Source organism: Lissotriton helveticus, chromosome 7 (genome assembly GCF_964261635.1).
Source record: "Lissotriton helveticus chromosome 7, aLisHel1.1, whole genome shotgun sequence".
Taxonomy (NCBI): domain Eukaryota; kingdom Metazoa; phylum Chordata; class Amphibia; order Caudata; family Salamandridae; genus Lissotriton; species Lissotriton helveticus.
The window spans coordinates 1,693,220,797-1,693,243,355 of NC_136068.1; positions in this window are offsets into that span (position 1 = coordinate 1,693,220,797).

The window sequence follows — 22,559 nt, forward strand, 5'->3', positions numbered from 1 at the left end:
TGACTCAAAGGCCTTGTAAATATGCCTCAAGCAGCTTATGAAACTCTAGCAGTACATATCAAGAAACCTAATTGAGTTCAAAAAACGTTTTTAAACACATCAAGTAAATCACTTATTTACCCACATTCATGGGGAAGTGACTTAAAATGTCCTAACACACATGAAAGCGTATTTTTAAGGCCCTTCCACCACTTTTGTGTCACTTTTAACATGGCTATGAAACTCAAAGAAACTAAATCTATTTGTAAAACACTTGACACAAAGCAACATTTTAAATACACAACTTTCTTCATAAATTTATCCCTAAAGCATACTATTCTCTATCTAAATTAAATGAATCTTTTCTCACCTTAGCAAATACTTTTTGTGTTTCAAAACAGTCTCAGACACACACCAATCTTTCTGTAGCAGAGCAAAGGGTATGCACTCCAGAGGCTGCAACCAACAATGGCACAGAAATGCTGTAATTCATCACACCTATCTCTCATGTCACCCAATCAAGACTCTTCCCTCACTTTTTTCAAATCAACACCCTTCCCCCCTCTGCCCTTTCTGCCTTTTTTCCATAGCAACCACCTCCTGAAAGACCTCTCATGTTTACAAGTTCACACAACAATGTTTCAATTGAACTCTGAACTCTCAGTACACCTTCGTATCCAGTGCAATCTTTCATAAAATGATTTTTTCTTGACCATTCAAATTACATCTTTCAAAGAACTCATCCATGCACCCTAACTTTCTGTTTCCAGCAATCAAAATCCACCAATCACTGCTACTGATTCATTAGCACAGAAAATCCACAGTTTTTTTCATTACATACTCCTACTGTTTCAACTGCCATTTCATTACCACACTTCATCTGACTGCAGCTGAACCTCCTCTCACTATGTTTTCTGTCTGGATTGTTGGACATAGTTACATCCATTGGGCTCAAAGGTATGCTGATAACAGAAATTTACACAACCTCAATTTACAAAATGTGGAAATCAACTAGATTGGCCACAGAGGATTAAGATGTCACCAATTGATACCATTGGTGAAAACCTTTTTGCATTTGCCAAAACCTGACCTGTTAATTGTGCACTGTGGAGGAAATGACTTGTGCACTTTGACTGGGGTAGGTCTGGAAATGCTTTTAAAGGACACCTTTGAGCAATTGATGGCACTATTTCCTCAAACTGCCTTGGTATATTCAAATATATGCCAAAGACAGAAATGGAGGTGGTCAAACGAATTTTGTCCACAAATTGAGAAATCGAGGAAGCATGTAAATAAGTCTGTTTCAGCTTACATGAGAGACCATGGAATGGGCTCCATCTACAACAATAACTTGCGTTACTACATGCAAGATATCTACAGAGAAAATGGAGTTCACTTCTCAGATGAGGGGAACAGAGTTTTCATCCTGAATTTAAGACTATGTATTGGTACCTACTTATAAGTACCTAAATCTACCACAGACCCAAAAGCTCTTCTCAGAGCTACCCTAACTATGATCACTATAAACAAATTTTAAATGTAACTTTTTTTTTACTAATTTTCACAATTTACGCACCGGACGCTAACCGCGCGAAAATTTAAAAAAAAATGGTTTTTTTTGCACATATGGGCCTCCTCAGCCACCCTCAGAAAACCTAGGGGGTCAGGATACATCTACCGTGCCCCCTGCTACCCATTCTGAACATTATTTGCCCTCCATCTTGTATCTCAATTCTACCGAAACACAAAATGGAGGACTCCGGAGGCTGCCGGTTCGCGTACCGGGGCGCGCACCGGGAAGCGCTCGCTGAAAAAAGGTGGGAAAGTAATTCCCAGAAAAACCACTGGAGACACTTTCACCAAATATAGATTAGCTCATACTACATACCAATCCCTACCATTTTCACAAATTTGATTGGAATTCCATTTAGCCATTTAGCCTGTAGACCTCTCTAAATACCCTGAGGTAAATTACTTCACAAAACACATCTGAAGTGTTGGAATTGACAACCAATTAAAATGTTACTTTCATTTTCTACTTTTTTTTACCTGACATTTGATTGGTTATGTACCTGAATATATATATAAAGAAAGAGAGAGAAACACAGCCATTTTGACTACTACTTCCTTAAGTACATTGCAAGAGCATTTTCACTGACAACTTAAACTTGTTTTTAAAAGGTAAGATGTTATTTTGAAAACTAAAGTATATTGTGCACTTTAAGTTAATATGGAAAACTTTTTCTGATAGTTATATACTATCCCTCTGTAATAGTTATAGATTTAGATAGACTTTTCTGTTATAGTTATGGATGGATTTAGACTTGTCTTGTATAATTATGAATTTACTAAGGTTTCATCACATACACATTTTTATATTTCTACTACCAGTCTGATACCATACACTGCCCAAAGATAAATTCACTGTTAAATTAATCCCAACAGTGCCCTATCTCCACTGATATATATATATTTTTATGCAAATTTCAGGCAAAATGGAAGGAGAACAAAAAGTGTCATTTGAAATTGTCCTTGAAGAGACCAATCAAGAAAACATTCAACCAAATGACATTGAATTCATGGATGAATCACAGGACCATGAACTACTACAATGTGTACAATCTGTAGATTTCCTCCTTCAAAATGAGGACATATCAGACACTCAAATGTTGCAAGTTATGTTCACTCAAAATAAGGACATTTCGGACACTCAAATGTTGGAAGTTATGTTCACTGAAAATGACGACATTTCGGACAGTCAAATGTTAGACGTTCTATTAAATTTTGAAAAACAATCATAAAAAAAAATAAAAAAAAACCCCAACAAAACGAACAATCAATGAACATACAATATTTGAAAAGTCTATCATTCTTTTTTCCTCATAGTACGCTCCCCGGTGCGCGTACCGGGTGCTCCCCACTCAAAAAAAACGATTTTTTTTTTTTTTGCCCCGCGGGGCCCTTTTAAAGCCTCCACATCAAACCTAGGGGGTCAGGGAGGATCTACTATGCCCCCTTATGGTCATTTCCCCCTTTGTTTTGGCCTCCTCTTGTCTCTCGATCCTACCGAGAGACAAGATGGCGGCCGCTCCGGACTGTTTAGAATGTTGACAGACACCAGAGAGCCAATCAGCTTCGCTTCGCGAAGTTCCGTTACGCGTCCGGTACGCGAACCGGGGCGCTAACCGGATCGCTGTTACAGATATATATATTTTTTTGAACGTTAATTTATCAAAATCCACTGGAGCACATATATTGAGACCTAGCAAAGGCACATCGGGCAAACAATATCTACAGTTTTGCCAATTTTCGTGGAAATCCATTCAGCCGTTCGAGCTAAAAGTGAGTCCAACCGCCCTATGGAAAATTGCATGGGAAAAACGCGTTTTGGGATCCCCTTTTTTCTCGGCCCCCCCTTGACGAAACCCCCCCAAATTTTCAGGGGCTGCTCAGAAACAAAATGTGCCATTTTCCTGAAAATTTCAGCCAATTCCGTCCTCAAACGCCAAAGTTATTCGACATAGAATTTTCAAAAATCCCATGGGAAAAAAATCCTAACTATATATACCTACTGGCGACTGCCAGTAGGTAATATATATACACACACACATATATATATATAGTTGTTTGGATTTTGAAATACTTTTATCATGAATTTTAAATTGAACAAAATGTGGTGTTTAACCCAATTGTTGAAAATATGATGATGAGGTATAATATTTACAAGCAGGTCTCTTTATGCACATTGGCACTTTTTCTTCCTCTAGGACAAAACATTGGTCACAATTGGTCTTTTGCACTTTATGGACATGCACTGTTTGCACTTTAAAAAAAATAACTTAATCAGATGTTACCCATTTTTCAAATTTGTGTTCCTACTGATCAAATGAGGATGTATATTCTAACTATCAAAGAAGGACTGCTTTTAATTCCGTCATCCTTTTCCTTTTGCCCCCCTCTAGATACAAGTATTTGATGGATTTATCCGGAGACTTCAAACTCAAACTTGTATGCTTATGTGATTTCATTTCTGTACCTATGTATTTATACGGACATTAAGGCACTTCAATTTTGAATTTGTCTTTTATTTCTATGATCACATGATGTATGGAGGGGTGGCTATGCTTGGGAGAAATGGGCACTATAAAAACAAAAAAAGTACAAACAAATGTTGCATGTGAACAAGGGCTCAGGTAGCCCGAAACGCGTAATGCACTCTTTCACAAACTTGAGCAAATAAACAGAGAAATCTAACATCTGGTCCTGTGGTCTGTCTCCTGCGTTTTTGATGACAAGAGGATTTCTTTGTGGATATATATATATATATATATATATATATTCACTGAAAAAACCATAGGTTATAGACCATATATAGTTAGGAATTAGCATTTAAAAAACCTTATTTTACTCACACAAAACCATTGAAATTCCATATATAGTTAGTTGCACTAACTATATATCGCGCACCCGCAATCCACTGCTGATCATGTCACATATTACATCATTCATGACATGGTCAGTGACATCACTGATGACATCACTGATGACATCTCAAATGACATCACTGATGACATCACTGATGACATCTCATTTGACATCATTCTTGTGCTAATACGATAAACCTCTTCAGACTCTAATATAACCTTAGATACACTCAGTGTATACAGACACTCACACACTGTCACTCATCCATGGAGTTACTCACACACCTAGTCAGTCATGCAAAGAAACAATCTCACCTCCATTTCCTTAACTATACAGTTATACACACCTTACTTATTCAAGCATATACTAACACATATTTACTCTCTTACACAATCCCTGATACAAGTTCACAATGATCCATACAGCCACTCACACATTCAGTGGCTCTCATGCACAGTTAATTATATATGCCAACTCTCACATGTACTGTGTTTTACATATGTACTTACTATGACATGTAGCATTGAGATATCCATTCACTCATCAATACACTCATGCACACAGTCAACTGCCCATGTAGCTGTTTCCACATGCACTCTTGAACTCATACACCTAGTGAATCAACTGCTGACACATCTATGCACAGAGTCACACACCTCCCAGCCACCCCCACACAAACTCAATCTCCCATACAAATACTTGGGCAACCAATCAATAACACATATAGCCTCTCGTATAGCTAATGATCAACACATGCAGCAGTTTACATCACAACAGACATACTGATGCACACATTCAGACTGTTTAGTCACTAACCCATGCATTTAGTACGACACATTTATTCACTCACTCACAGTCAGTCACGCACCTTCTAAATCCTTCATCCAGACACTTATACATCCACTCATTCTTCAATATATCAAACATATTTAAACTTTACAGAAACACACAGTCACTGGATGATGTCATCAGTGATGTCATCAGTGATGTCATTTGAGATGTCATCAGTGATGTCATCAGTAATGTCATTTGAGATGTCATCAGTGATGTCATCAGTGATGTCATTTGAGATGTCATCAGTGATGTCATCAGTGATGTCACTGACCATGTCATGAATGATGTAATATGTGACATGATCAGCAGTGGATTGCGGGTGCGCGATATATAGTTAGTGCAACTAACTATATATGGAATTTCAATGGTTTTGTGTGAGTAAAATAAGGTTTTTTAAATGCTAATTCCTAACTATATATGGTCTATAACCTATGGTTTTTTCAGTGAATTTTCAAGGTTTTGTAAATGCTAATTCCTAACTATATATGGTCTATAACCTATGGTTTTTTCAGTGAATTTCAATGGTTTTTTAATAGCAAATATCATAAGCTGTCGAATGTCAAGTACGTGGTAAGTGAAAACATTTTCGTGTTTATGCACACTGATCTGCTTTGAATGGTGCCCCCCCCCCCTCATTTCTATTAGGAGTACTCTCTCTTTGCAGATAGTGAAAGGTAGTTAACGCAGGCCTTTGCCCCCATTGTAATCCGTCGTGCCTGCTTCTCTCTCCATTTGATTGATTGTTATCCAAGTATTTACTGTTTTAGAATTAGTTCTCTTTGGTTCATTCTCTATTTACAAACAAACACAGAGTCGCAATACTCTGTTTAGTCTTTGCAGATAACGAAAAATCGTGTAAAAAAAAAAGAAAAGGAATCGAGCAAAATCAGTAGGCCACTAATGGGATTTCTTTTTGACCTCGCTAAAATAGAAACATTAGGAACAACCCCTCATGACAAATACAAAACTAGTGAGATGAACTGAACTCCACACAATGATGGCTGCAAAACAGCTCGGCTCCGCCACCCACCCCGCCCAAAATAACGATAAAGAACGGCTGCCATGATTGGTTGCGGAATGACCACGACGGAGCTACGAAATGGTGCTGCTCTCATGCTAACCCCAGCTTCAGTCTGAAACATCCAGAAACACTGTAGACTACCAATTCGATCAGTTCCGGTAGCGCCCCAATGTAACCCGGTAGAGAAGAACTAGCCCTCCCCTCTTTGACTGATGGTTCTTGTTGCCTGTCCCTTCTGTTGTCATTTAACAGAACTATTTAGCCTGCTGAAAGGGGTTGTGTTCCGACCGCTGGTTGGTGGAGACATTTTGACTATATTCTGTACCTGCGTTGTCGCGTAATGCGTCATATGACGCGCCGCGTTAGCGCATCCGGAAGTCATCCGGGGCGCGCAGCGCGTAACGTAAGCATAACAAGTCATGTGACTTGTTAATAAAACTTTTCATTGGTTCATTTTACTTTTCTTATTGTAATGATGAAAGGCTTGGTCATATGACCTAAAAATTACGCTTTTCATTACTTCCGAACATTATTTTTTCTTAAATATATGTTATAATGTTCCAGGCTAATGTACTTTCCCGGAAATTTTACAACTGTCCTGCAAGTAAAATATATTCTTTTTTCGAGAAAAAGAGCGTTTCTTCGTCCCATGACAGAGCCATTGAGCAAAAGAGGGTCGACCTGCTGTCTTAGTCGCCGATAAGCCTGAATATGAGATTCTTATCGATCACTTTATGTTGCAGGAATAGAAAACACAACAGCCCTTGACCATTTATCTTTACTGCGTTCCTTCGTATTATACCTTTTACCCTTCATGTAATTGGTCTGCTTTATTTCACTTGCCTTTTAATGATTCTAAAACAGTCACTATTATTAAAAACTTTACCAATGTATATACTACTACCATGTTTTCTTTTAAAAACCTTTATTGTGAAAATTTCATTATACAAATACGAGCCTATAACCACGTGGGCCTGCCACAGAGCAAACTGTAATCGTATATGATGAATAGACATTTACACTGTAGAGGAACGTAACGGGCGAGCCATTAGGTTGCAAGAACTAAGGTGTCTAACAGTTACGGAATCGGTGGACGTACATTTTATAATAAAAATACGACAGGGCCAGTTACAATAAAATTATCTAGATATACATTTGCGGGCAAGTACCATGGGTGACGTTAATTCGAACTTTCAACAGTACAGTAATCAATAACACATCAGAACTTAATATCAATAGGGATGTCGAAATATTCAATCAATTCTCATCCCCGCCCGCCATGTGCTTCAAAACTGCATACGTATCTCGTGATTTCAAGGTTCTGCAACCAGTACACAACAAGGAGTTACGAGTCCCATTTATTCCGGCGCCATTTTGGGCGAGGACGGGCAGGTCCAGGATATAGTCAAAATGTCTCTACCAACCATCGACTATGATGATGTTCATATGCTGTATTTATTAGAGTAACACTCATCTGTCCACATGAAATTAATTTGCCACAATCTAAACATGTCATTTTAATCTTTCCAAAGTTCTTCTAAATATTTGGGACCGTTTCCCTTGCCTCTGAAGCTCTCAGTGCCACTTCTTTGATGAATGTACTAGCAGGTCAGGGGTTCTCCTCCAAATCTCTCTTTTATGCAGCACTATAATTAATTGGTGCCACCTCTCCATATGACGATGCATGGTATAGTTACCACAACTATATTTTTTTTCGGTTCCTCTGGAGAGTTCATCGTGGCAGATGAAGGGTGTAACGTACCGGGCATTTACCTTTTTTTGCATGTACAGGAAAGGAAAAAAAAATCGAGCGTCCGAGTTCTAAGGTGTCCCAGGGCCATTTTAGTGGACCAGGCCCAAATCCAAAGAACAGGCCGCCATTTTGAGAGTCCTCTTGCAGCCGCCTGTCGCTGTAGCATCAAGAGCAGCCGAAACTCAGCTGAATGGCAACTGAAACGGTAAAGGGGCGCCCCACTACAGCAGACGAGCCTCCACCTAGGAAGGCCCATTCACGCCGGCTCCCCCCCCCTTCGGGCACCCCACGCCGTTATTCGGAGCAGTATTGTAGGATGGCCACACCAGTGCGGCAACTTGCTAGACATCACCTCGGTGGTAACCGAATCTCAACGCCTTGTGGTGTCTCCTATTCAGAAAACATTGTTATGCTGCCTTCGACCTATTCGCCGCAAGTGCGCACACAACTCAACTGCATAGCTTGCTAGACACCACCTCGGTGCCATCCGGATCTTGGAATGTCAGCACCTTTTGGTGTCTTCTCTTCAGAAAATATTATTGCGCTGCCTTTGGCCCCATTCGCACATCAGTCCGCTACTGACGCCATCTCACAGGCTAATGGGGCGCCCCACGCCGACTTTCAGCATTGTAGAATAACCACACCAGTACAGCAACTTGCTAGACATCACCTCGGTGCCATCCGGATCTCGGCGCCCCACTGCAGATGAAGTGCCTCTCAACTATGAAACCACCACGGTGACATCCGGATCTTGGCGCGTTGTGCTGCCTTCGGCCTATTCGCACATCGGTCCGCTACTGACGCCATCTCACAGGCTAATGGGGCGACCCACGCCGAGTTTCAGCATTGTAGGATGACCACACCAGTACAGCAACTTGCTAGACATCACCTCGGTGCCATCCGGATCTCGGCGCCCCACTGCAGATGAAGTGCCTCTCAACTATGAAACCACCACGGTGACATCCGGATCTTGGCGCGTTGTGCTGCCTTCGGCCTATTCGCACATCGGTCCGCTACTGACGCCATCTCACAGGCTAATGGGGCGACCCACGCCGAGTTTCAGCATTGTAGGATGACCACACCAGTACAGCAACTTGCTAGACATCACCTCAGTGCCATCCGAATCTTGGCATCTCAACGCCTAGTGGTATCTTCCATACAAAAAATATTGTTACGCTGCCTTTGGCCCCATTCGCACATCAGTCCGCAACTTAGACATCACCTCGGTGCCATCCGGATCTTGGCATCTCAGCGCCTTGTGGTGTCAGTCAGAAAATATTGTTGCGCTGCCTTTGGCCCCATTCGCACATCGGTCCGCTACGGACGCCATCTCACAGGCCAACGGGGCGCCCCACGCCGACTTTCAACATTGTAGGATGGCCACAGAAGTGCGACAACTTACTAGACACCACCTCGGTGCCATCCGGATCTTGGCGCGTTGTGCTGCCTTCGGCCTATTCGCACATCGGTCCACTACTGACGCAAACTCACAGGCCAACGGGGCGCCCCACGCCGACTTTCAGCATTGTAGGATGGCCACACCAGTGCTGCAACTTGCTGGACACCACCTCGGTGCCATCCGGATCTTGGCGCGTTGTATTCGCACATCAGTCCGCTACTGACGCCGCCTCACGTGCCAACGTATTTTCTCCGCATTTTATACCCTATGCCGCATAACAGGTCATGTGACTTGTTTATAAAACTTTTCATTGGTTCATTTTACTTTTGGTTTCCTAATGATGGAAGGCTTGATCATATGACCTAAAAACAACACTTTTCATTGGATGAAAACTTTTTTTTTCCCCCAAACGATGAAAGCCCCACCTTGTTTCTGGATGTTTCAGACTAAACTGGCGTCAGCATGAGAGCACCACCATCTCGTAGCTCCGTCGTGGTCATTCCGCGAGCAATCATGGCAGCCGCTCCCCACCAGAAGCCTGCAGGAGTCGGAGCCCCCAAAACTTTTGATGAATTCTCAAGGCGGAGGGGACGCTTTCGAGAATGGGGTCCAAGACCTAGCAGACAAGCGTCCGATTTCCAAGGTGTCCCAGGGCCATTTCAGTGGACCACGCCCAAAAAGGAAAGAGCCTGCCGCCATTTTGAGAGTCCTGTGGCAGCCGCCTATCGCTGCACCGCAAGAGTGGGCGCAACTCAGCTGAATGGCGGATTTTGACACAGTGGACCAAAAGCGGACGGAATGGCAACTGAAACGGTAAAGGGGCGCCCCACTAAAACAGATGAGACTCCACCTGGAGAGGCCCGTTCACGCCGCCTCCCCCGGGGCGCCCCACGCCGTTATTCGGAGCAGCATTGTAGGATACCAAAACCAGTGCGGCAACTTACTGGACATCACCTTGGTGCCATCGTTCTGCTGCCTTGGAACTATTCGCACAACAGTTTGCTACTGATGACCCACCCCCCGCGACGCCCCACGCCGTTATTTGCTGGGTGGCAACTTACTAGACATCACTTTCGTGTCATCTAGATTTCGGCGCGTTCTGCTGCCTTGGAACTATTCGCACAACAGTTTGCTACTGATGACCCACCCCCCGCCGGAAATCTGGACGTTGTGCTGCGTTGGGACTATTCGCACAGCCGACCGCTACTTCGTTGTTTTTCCCTAAAAATGTTTATATGTTATTACTATTTTTGTTTTCTTGTATATATTTATAAATTATTAAAGTTTTATAATCTTACTACTTTGTCGGAGTGCTATATATTTTTAATGTGACACATAATTGTAAAAACTTTGATGTACAAAGAGTCATCCCTGGAATCTTCCGCTTCACGCTCGGTCCCCTCCCCAATCACAATACAGGATGGTTTTCAGATAATAGCAACGCTTCTGCTGTGACGGATCTCATCGAGTGTGGGCCTTGATCTACTATAACTCCTTTGAAGAGGGGTGATTCTTTACAGCTGTGGCCATAAACTACATCTGCAGGGCTAGCTGATAGCCTAGGACCGGCCTGGACAATCGGACACAGAGGAAAAGGAGTGTCAGAGGGTGCGGTAGTGAATAGGGCGAAAGGGAGGTGTCGGGCGGGCACAGGGTGTGATTCTCAGGGAAGAGCAGCGCAGATGGGGGGAGGTTTATTACCCATGCATAAGACAGAGAGCGGGGGTGACCACTGCCTGGGTGAGATGCTTGCGAGGGTGGGGAGCCATGCTAAGGATCGACAGCGTGCACAGAGTGGGTCTGGTCAAGGCATCTAAAATGGCTGCCGTGCACGACAAAAGTGTGGCATTTGAAAAAAGACAAGATGGCGCAGACAATGTTTTTCAACACTTCCTGATTTCCTTCGAATCGAACGTTAACAGACGTTGGGGCATATTACCAAAGTTAAGCGATATTTATCCCTAACGATGCATTGCAAAGATTTTTTTACCGTCAGAAATTATCGCAGATAAACCTTGCTATTATCAAGGTTTATCGCAAATACGATAAAAAACGACCGCAATGCATTAATATCGCTGAAAACTCAGCGATATTCATGCATTACCGAGCTAATGCTCTTAGCCATGTTATCCACCTCCCATTGGATAACATGGCTAAGAACTGCTCAGGGCAGCTGTTACTTTTTGGAGATATTCGCGCTTATCTCGAATATTTCCAAAAGTTGATAATAGGAGATAGCGATGTTAGCGACTGTTTCCAGTCGCTAACATCTTGGCATGCCCACTTTGCATGTCATTAGTGATAAATATCACTCACATGCAAAGTGGGACCCAAGATGGTCGCTATCTCCTACTAGCCGTCGCTAACTGGTGTTAGCAACAGCTAGGTAATACAGATATAATTTTATCTCCGCGAAGCGGAGCGCTGTTACAGATATATATCTTGTTTTTGAACGTTAATTTCTCAAAATGCACTGAAGCACATATATTGAGACATAGCAAAGGCACATCGGGCTACCAGTCCCTAATATTTTACCAAGTTTCATGCAAATCCATTCAGCCGTTCGATTATTATTATTATTTTTTTTTTTTGCCCCGCGGGGCCCTTTTAAAACCTCCACATCAAACCTAGGGGGTCAGCGAGGATCTACTATGCCCCCTTATGGTCATTTGCCCCTTCGCTTTGGCCTCCTCTTGTCTCTCGATCCTACCGAGAGACAAGATGGCAGCCGCTACGTACTGTTTGGAATGTTTACAGACACCGGAGAGCCAATCAGCTTCGCTTCGCAAAGCTCCGTAACGCGAAAAGTACGCGAAGCGGTGCGCTGTTACAGATATATATCTTTTTTTTAACGTTAATTTCTCAAAATCCACTGGAGCACATATATTGAGACCTAGCAAAGGCACATCGGGCTACCAGTCCCTAATATTTTGCCAAGTTTCGTGCAAATCCATTCAGCCGTTCGATTATTATTATTTTGGTTTTTTTTTGCCCCGCGGGGCCCTTTTAAAACCTCCACATCAAACGTAGGGGGTCAGCGAGGATCTACTATTCCCCCTTATGGTCATTTGCCCCTTCGCTTTGGCCTCCTCTTGTCTCTCGATCCTACCGAGAGACAAGATGGCGGCCGCTACGGACTTTTTGGAATGTTGACAGACGCCAGAGAACCAATCAGCTTCGCTTCACAAAGCTCCGTTGCGCGAAAAGTACGCGTCCTGGGACGCTGCCCGGTCCGCTGTTACAGATATATATCTTTTTTTAAACGTTAATTTCTCAAAATCCACTGGAGCACATATATTGAGACCTACAAAAGGCACATCGGGCTACCAGTCCCTACAATTTTGCCAAGTTTCGTGCAAATCCATTCAGCCGTTCGGGCTAAAAGTGAGGCCAACCGCCCTATGGAAAACTCAATGTTAAAAACACGTTTTGGGACCCCCCTTTTTTCTCGGCCCCCCCTTGACGAACCCCCCCCAAATTTTCAAAGGCTGCTCAGAAACAAAATGTGCCATTTTCCTGAAAATTTCAGCCAATTCCGTCCACAAACGGCAAAGTTATTAGACATAGAATTTTCAAAAAACCCATAGAGAAAAAATCCTAACTATATATACCTACTGGCGACCGCCAGTAGGTAATATATATATATATATATATATATATATATATATATATATATATATATATATATATATATATATATATATATATATATATTGGTATGGGCTGTTACATTCGCTGATAACTCTAGGCATCTGACATAGCCGATGCATTTCGAGCATTTTCTTTCTCATAGGTTGTCCGTCAGAGAGTGCACAAAAGTCGTCCCATTTTCCCAATTTAGCGATATTGTGAGCCCCCATGGGCTACTTTGAATAAGACACGTTGAACCATGCATCATCGCAGGCTCCACACAAACCGCCCTTGCCTCAGTGCACCACAACTCATGAACCCTTTAGGATAGAATAGTCTGTGTATTATTTCACATACAATGCTCCTACCTTTGTACAACAAAAGTCATAAACCGTTTATGATTAAATATCTGTATATGATATCATGATTACCATTCTACTTGTTACCAACAACAACGTAATAAAATGGGGTCGAGCACACGTGCCCGTACCCACTTCAACTATCTATCTGTGTTTGTGTATTTATTGTGTTTGTAAAATGCTGCTCCTCCGCCCTACCACGTTATATTGTGCCATAAATAGCGTATGCAACCATCTTATCTGTGACAGTTAGTGTGGACTCTTCCTCCTTTTTTTTTTTTAAGCATATTTATATAGCGCAAAATCCACCCAAAACTATATCAGCTATTTACATGACACCGTATTTACAAAACATTTTCAGGCACGCGTAGATTACGTCATTACTCTACAATAACAGGATGTGGACACAACTCCGAGACTCGAACACTGATTTCCAGCATAAAGTTCTACAGTCAACTGTTATGTATAGCCTATTGTGTGATCACATAAGTATATATATTAGCTGCCCTTCATGTTCCAAAAACTACAACCTAAACCTTTCACAGCCCTGTATTACGACAGCTACAACACTCCAATGAATGTACCATAAACATTCATAATCGCAGAAATACATCATGTCCACCATCTTTTATGTATACAACTATGAATTAATATATAGTCAGTGATACCCCGTACCTTCCATGTTGGCCAAGTTGTGGAACTTTACAGATATGATGACACATTTTCTTTTAAGAACCGGGTAACGTTAGCACTACAAAACGGACACCTGAATCACTTGATTTCTCATATAGCACACGACGGGACCACACCCTTAGCTCCATAATCATGGTTCAGAGCCTCGCGCAGCACTGGCATATGTCAGGCCAACCCACTCCACTTACGATTCCAGGAAAATACAAAAAAACTCAACATTGCCCAGATTTCCATTGTAGTGATTTTTTAGTTCCAGGTCTAGTTGTCAGAATGGCTCACACATCCTCCCTCATGGCTGGTATACAACCACACCACACCCATCCAGCGCATGCGTCACTGCACACGTGACCGTACCTATAAAAAAGACGGGGCGCACGTGCTGTGCATCATTTTAGAGTTGCTCCCTTCGCAAGCGCTGTGATGGCCCGTCCTGGTGGTTCGGACGCCTCATGTAGGCCCGAACCACCGAACAGGGGACCCACCACCACATGAGACTTCTTGGTAGCGGAGCGGAACTGCATGATGTAGAAGGTGTCCTGCCCACGACAAGGTGAGCAGTGAGGCCTGGGTGCCCAACGGAGGGAGTCGATGGGCTGCAACAGACTGGATACAAAAAAGCGAAGCAGCAATTTAGGAGTACGCAGTCCTATATAGCGTATCTTATTGCATGTATATATTTTTTTAATAATCGGTCAAACGTCCGGAATATAAACTATACATATAGTTGTTTTTAAATGCGAGCGGGAAGGTGTGTGAAAGGGCGATGTTATTCAACTCCACATTAAGATAGCAACAAATACCAATCATAAAATCTTTCTTTTACTATCTTTTAGATGCAAAGCTTCAGGATGCATTATGTCCCGGCACGTGGTGAAAAACACACCGGTGATAGAAAGCTGAGCTGCGAATATTCTTTGCAGTCACTCTCTCACTTCCTCTGACGCACAATGTTAACATCCTTTTTATCTTACAGGTTGTGTTTCACAAATTGGCGTCACCAACACCTCTAAAACTCAACGTTCTAGGATTCTGCGATGATGCGTGGCCATCGTAACAACGTAGTGCACCATCTTTGAATCAGGCCAATGGCACCAGGTGAGCAAAGAAGCTTGTTTTTTAAACAATGACACGTCATCTGTGAAAGGAGAGAGTGAGTAGTGTGCAGCAGCTTGACTGTGTAGGAATGTACAATTACCTCCGGGCAGTGAGAATAGATAGGTTACAACACTTTGAGGGGCAGATGTATAAGCCCCTTGCGCCACTTTTGTGTGACTTTTAACATTTGAAAAGTAACACAAAAGTGGCGCAAGGAGCTTCTAAATCTGCCTCTGACTTCCCAAGAAAAACACTCACCTCCGGACTCTGCGAGTCAATGGGGTGCAACAGTCTAGATACCCAATATTGAGAACTCACCGCTATGCAGTAGGAATGCATGGGATATACTACTTTGGAAAAAAACTGCGCACAGACACCTCCTTACAGTGGAACTTGTTATAATATAGTATCCTGAGTGTACAAATAAATAAACCAAAAATATACATGTGCATTTGTATGTACTATGCTATTACTAACTCTGTATACTATCTTTCAGATCACTAAACTGGAGGGTGCACCATAAACCAGCACGTGCTTGGACACGCAACAGATGCAAAAGGTGAGCTACGAGTATTTTCTCCAGTATTTACTGCTCCATCTATAACTTTCTCTCTCTCACACTTTTAATGTGGTTTTTTTCTCTCTTTCTCTCTCTCACTCTCTCTCACATCGTTTCTCTTTTTCTTTTAAAGTTATGGACGCTGCTGTCCACTCTGATGTGTAGAACCAAAGCTGAGTTCAAGTGGTGAATTCTGTTGGTCACAGTGTTTACACAAGGTAAGCAGAGCGGCCTAGATATATCCCTCCGATTAAATGCATTAGAATTAAAATAGCTTATTTACAAGCCCCTTGCGCCACTTTTGCGTCACTTTCAACATGAGAAAAGTAACACAAAAGTGGCGCAAGTCTTGTAAATAAGCTCTAAAGAATATTGTCCTGCATAATGACTTGATCTCTCACCTAATTCTGTCTCATCTCTGAATCATTTTAAAGACCTGTTGATCTATAGTGTAAATCTGACGCAGTAGGCACTTCCATACAGACACCTCTTGAACGCGGGCCTATAAGACAAGTGAAATGTATGAGGAACACTGCAGATGTAAAAATAAGGAAATATGGCTAAGTGTTACCTTGACTTGTAATGTTTGACCTCATTTAGTCACATCGATCTAATTTCAAACACTAATTTTCATTTTGTTTTGCAGATTACTGAAAGTACTTCTATTGAAGTCCATATCACATTTCGTTTGTTATATTGTTTTGTTCAAGAAATGTTTCTAGTTATTTATTATATTGTTATCTTTAAGTTATGTTTCCAGGTATTTATTGTTGTTTCAATAAAAGTTAGTAAAAAAAAGTATATACGTCTTCATTTTTTGGGGGGTGTACCCAATAGAAATGATATTGATAATTTGAAGTATAATTCTGAGGCTAACTTTTTACCAGATCTTTACCAGAGTCTATAGCTAAGACTAACGGTTCCTATGGAAAAGTTTTAAACTCCAGCTCAGTAACTTTTTCCATTGGCAACATAATGTGGTGAACTTTTAACTTCTGTGCTCACGTAAGTGTTCCATGAACTGTAACTATGGTAACAGGCAGAAAGCCGTTTGAGGGGTAGGTTGAAAGGTGCAGGCTGTACAGAAACCGTTATATTTACCCTGGATCCTCTACATTACAGAAACGAACGCAAAGTAAATAAAACACTGTGTCCCAGATTTACAACCCCCTTGCACCACTTTCGCGTCCAAGGCCCCCCCCTGCAAAATTAGAAGTGTGTGAACTTCAAAGACATCCTTCAAGCCCCGGGAACCACCACCCCCTGGGGATTTGTGTATTGTGGAAGGCAGGCTGCGTGGCCCTCTGCCTGGAGCCCTTGAGGGCCCTGGGGACCGTCACGCCCAGGGCCGGCTCCTGCAGTGTCCCGGTTCTCTACCACTGGGACACTGCTGTTTGCTATGAGAGGGCGGGAGTCTCGGGCCTTCCGCCCTCTCATAGCAAACTTAGTTTGCATTTTGAAAGACACAGCAGTGAAATCTGTTCTCACTTTCAAAATCCAAACCAGATTGCATTTCCACCTGCAAATTAGCATCTCCCCAAGAGGAAAAGCAATGCCGGCTCTCGAAGAACGCAGGAAGCCGGCGGGACCGTGGGGGCATTGTGGCTCCCCCCACGGTCCCCAACATTTTTTATAAGACCCGGGGATACGGTCCACGGGAATATTAGAAATTACTGATGGGGCTATTTTTTTAAAGATAAAAGTAAAAGTTGCGCACCCAGCGCAGCGCTCAGTGCGGCCCCCTTTTGTGCACGTGCTGGATGCACGACTCATAATCTGTAGGGTGCGCGACTCCAGCGCCTTTGGTGCACAACTTCTACGTGTTTGGGAGCAGGCATTACTTTTCCACATGTGGAGCTACTAACATGCAGCTCCCCATGTGGTAAAGCAATCTGATTTAGATTTTGAAACAGAGAAAAATTTTCCTTGCTATGGGAGGGCGGGATGGACACCCCGGGACTCAGCAGGAGCCGGCTCTTCCACAATACATAAAGCCCCCGGGAGTGGTGGTACCCAGGGCTTTGGAGACCCTGCAGCCCCCATTATGTTTTTTTTGTAGCCCTAGGGGGTAACGGGCCCTCGAGTGCTCCAGGAGGGGGGCCATGCAGTCCCCCTCCCACAATACATAAAGCCCCGGGGGGTGGTGGTCCCTGCGCCTTTGAGGACCTTCGACCCCTCCCCCTACCATTTTTTCTTTTTAGCCCCGGGGGTGATGATCCCCGAGGCTGGGGGGCCCCTCTGACACCCACAACAAATGTAATCATTTTGCCCCCGGTATTTAACCCCCCAGGGACTAATTATTAAAAAAAACCTCTGCTTTATTTTATTTATTTAATGGCACAGTCCGCACACCCTACACGCACCTGCCGGGTTTAAAAAAAAAAATGTAGGCCCTGGGGGTCCTTCTGGGACCCCCTAAGCAGGTCTAGAGGGTAAAACCATTCTACCCTGTCTCCTTTCTCCGTTTTTCACACATATTCCACTGACTTCCTCAGCCTTGCTTCTACTGAGGCACAAAAAGGCTGCCACCAGTTCCTGGTTTCGACTGTTGACAACCACTTGACAGCCAATTAGCATTCAGCGCGTGATCGGAAGGGTGCGCTTATGGTACGATGACAATCCTCGCACACTTCCCGGATCCACCGGGCCCATAGATATATAAATGTAATTTTCTCAGAAACTACTGAACAGATTGACGCCATATTAGCAAAATGCACAAGTCTGAACTAAGGACTACCTCTTTGCCAAATTTTGCGTACTTCCGTTCAGCCGTTCGAGCTGTAGCTGTGGCTAAAGGTTCTATGGGAAATTGCATGGGAAAAACACGTTTTGGGACCCCCCTTTTTTCTCGGCCCCCACTTGACAAATCATCCCGAAACTTTCAGAATAGGAGTGGACCAGCGCTGGCCAAAAGTTTGGAAAATTTCACAAAGATTCATCAATCGGCGCCAAAGTTATTGGGAATAGAATGTTGTGGATTTCCTATGCATAATAGGTCCTAACTATAATTACCTACTGGCAACCGCCAGTAGGTAATATATATATATATAATACACACACACACTACACACATTTACACTTACCTTGACTGTACTTACTGTGCGTGGTAAAGGAATGCATGGTAAAGGCATATCTGTGATAAAAATGTTCATGGTAAATAATGCATAGCAAAGGGAGTGTGTGGTAATGCCTGCAGTGTAAAGGCTATTTTCCTCCAGAACGAGTGAGAAAGGAAGTATGTGATAGTATTAGTAAGAGGATATTTACAGATAAGAGATGGGTACAAAGTGAAAAGGTGAAGAGGTTGGTGAGGACACCACTTTTTTTGCCTGATTTTGTGTAGTTTGAGGTAAGTGTGTGTAAAATTTGTGTAAGTTGCTTTTCTGCAATTACACAAAATTTCAGCAAAATTACCCATAATTATATGAAATGCAAATCTGTAATTTAGGTCTATAATTTTATAATTTGCAATGAATTCATTGTTGTTCATTTATAACACCAGAGGGTAAATTTTGCAGAGACACGCTGTATCATTTACAAAACATAGGTATATGCCATATTCACAAGAATACAGAACACCCCTATGTACCACTTGAACTGTTGCTAAAAATAGCTGCCTAGCGCCAACACAGACACCCTTGCACCATAGTGCAAATGTGCCTGCGTTTCAAGGATAATTTCCTGCAACACAGGCACCCTTGCACCATGGTGCAGAGCTTTCTTTGTTGCACAGAATGATTGTTTATATGCATGAATAGACATCTCAGGGGCTTTTTTACAAGGCCCTTGCGCTGCAGGAACATCATTTGTGTGCAGACCCATATCTACAGGGCCACACATAGCCACTTTGCAAGGCTTTTCATGGACTCGCAGAAATGGTGTAAGGCAACGCAGCGCAAGTCGCTGCATTACCTTAAACTGCTTCAGGGAGGCATTCCATGGGCATTAAGGTGGATGTTCCCCCGCAAAATCTATGGGCTTTGACAGATTCCCATATTTACATGGCTCTGTAAACCTGGGAATGCATTAAACTAGACGCCTCCCCAGGGCCTGCAAAACAAGGAGAAATATGTTTATCTCTCCTCATTTTTTCCTCTTTCCATGTACGCTTCCTTCAAAACACATAAAAATAGGAAAACCCCTCCATGGATTGTTTTTGTGCAGGAAGGGGCCCCTTCCTGCACAAAAATAATCCTCCCAACAACCCAGAGACCTGTGCACCATGGTGCAAGGGTGCCTGAGTTGGCACTAGGCACAAAAATGTGCCCCCATGCTACCTGAAAGGACAGGAATACACGGTATGTCATAGATAAGGTGCATTCCTGCCCTTTCAATTTTAGGGTAGTGCAGCAAAAAGACTTGCAGCACTGCCCTTAGCCATATCATTGTAAATGAAGCCTCCAGTTTTTAGGTCAGAATGTTTTTTGACGTTCCTCGAAGAGGGCTTCATAGTCAGAATCAAACCAAGTATTGTGTGGTTTCCTGTGTGACTGTGTTGCAGTTAATGATGGACTGGTGACCTTCTTTACTGTGCGTTGCGACGTCTACTGCAGCTTGTCTCGCATCGGAGTTCCAGTTGTCTCTTTACATTGCATCTTTGCCCTCAAATGATTCTGAAAGTAGTTGTGGTTTCATACAGATTTTAAAGTAGTAAAGTGTACTTATTTATAGAAAAAGGACGTAAATTGACCAAAAGAGATAAACAACTGTTTATTTCATGGTGAACTTTTGTGAAGTGATTTACTGTGTCGATAAAGTAAGAGCACAACCAAGGCCGAGTTGAGAACCGAAACCAGCCACAGCAAACAGCTCGCCCGGCCCCATAGGGAGGTGTGCTAGTTGGAAGCAAGACTCCAATCTCACTGCTACTGCTTTTGTTACAGGGGGGCGATATTGCAGCTATGCTTCAAAACTGAGCCCGGTAGCAAAAACGGCACCCAGGGGTCCAAAACCGGCCCCCTCCCTGGTGGCCCATCGGGGACATGCCCGGGGCCCTACCACTGCCTGTCCGGCCCTGAGCACAATGTCTCAAAACAAGCTATTTTATTACAGATTTTTAGAAAGATGTTTTAGAAAGCAATGCCTCTTTCCACAAACCAGTATCACAATGCTACCTAACTCTTTTTTTGTTAATACAGAGTAATAGATATAACCTGTAAAAAATAAGAGCCTTTACCCAACAACCAATCAGATATCAGCTTCATCATGTTTTAATTTGAGATGTTACCCTCCCATCATACCTTTGAGAAGCTGGGTCTCTGCCAAGCAAGGGGGATTACTCACCTCTCACTGATTTTCAGCTGTGACTGATGTGCTGACTGACCCTCTCCACCTGCATGCCTGAGGCTTTCCCTTTACCTCCCTCTTAACATTGGGTCTCCAACATAACTACAGGCAGCCACTCTGCCCTCTCTGACTCCCACAGCCGCAGTAGCCACAGAAGCTTGTTCATGACCTGGATGACAGCGAACACTGCATGGCATCACTTTTCTAATCAGCCCAGTGACTAATTGTGCCCCAGTTTTACAGGTCTTTCATAGGCACCTCACTGCATGAAAATCTTCCAGTTTCCATCAGAGCTAATCTGCGTCTAGCACAGTATAAGTGAGCGTGGGCAGTGCTGGCTGCTTTCACGTCATTGTGGTCTGAGGTCTGATAAACTGATATTAGTGCGACCTGTCATTGTCAAGGCTGCCTCTAGAGAAAGCCTCACAGCTTCAGTATCAATCTGGAGGGGGAATCTAGGTCAAAGAAATATCAGGGACAGCTCTCCTTTAGAGCGGTGCCCCGCTTGAAAGCACCTTAAAGCCCAAGAGATTAAAAATAAAATGGTAATTTAATATCATTTTATTTTTCATACCCTGTCACAAACAGACTGTCAGGATGGGGAGGGGACCGATGCTAAGTGACAGCAGGATGTCACTCAGAAGGGAGGAGGGTGGGCTGGCTGTGGACTATTTAAATTGTGCATGTCTTTTTGGCTTACAACATGCAGACATGCACTCTTTTTTATCAGATCTAACCCAGCTGTCTTAAGACAACTGGGTTATGTCGTGTCCAGGACAAGGGCACTAGGACCCTGGGACAATACAGAGGTGAGGGGACACCGGACACCACATCTGGTCAAGGGGTGGGGAGAGGGAACATTCTGCTGTTGGACCTCGAGGCAAGAGGTCATGATCTGTGCATGCTGTAGACAACGAAATAAAAGCATACCTATTAACCACCATCGTGTCCTGTGTGGTTTCCTGGGTCTAGAGACACGACAACTGGCGACGAAGGTTTGACGGACTGGACGCTGTGCCCATCGGAAGATCATCGCGATTTTAACCAGGAGCCCACCCTGGATCGCATTGTGCGGGAAAGAACGGAAGAAGTGCCCCCAGACGAAGAGCAACGACGCGGGAGCCCACCCCGATCGCTGGAAAAAGAAGACTGCGAGCTCCGGTAAGCGCCATGTAATGAGCGCGAACTTAAAAGAAATGGAAAAGAAACTGGCGCGAGCTCTCGCGAGAGTCTCGGCGGCCATTTTAGGATCAGGCGTGAGAACCAATCACAGAGCAGGAAACCGGGTGGCCATTTTAAGTCAGGCAGCACCCAGATTGGACAAGAAGTCTCGCGAGAATCTCGGCGGCCATTTAGAGGTCAGGCGAACTGAACCAATAGGAGCGGAGAACAGTGCGGCGGCCATTTTGGAGTCAGGCAAAGGGCGGAAAAACATTAGAAAGTGCCGATCAAAGAGAAAAAAAGGCACAAATAAGAATAAATAATGGCAAATAAGTGGGCATAAGAAGAACACTAAAAGAAAAAGG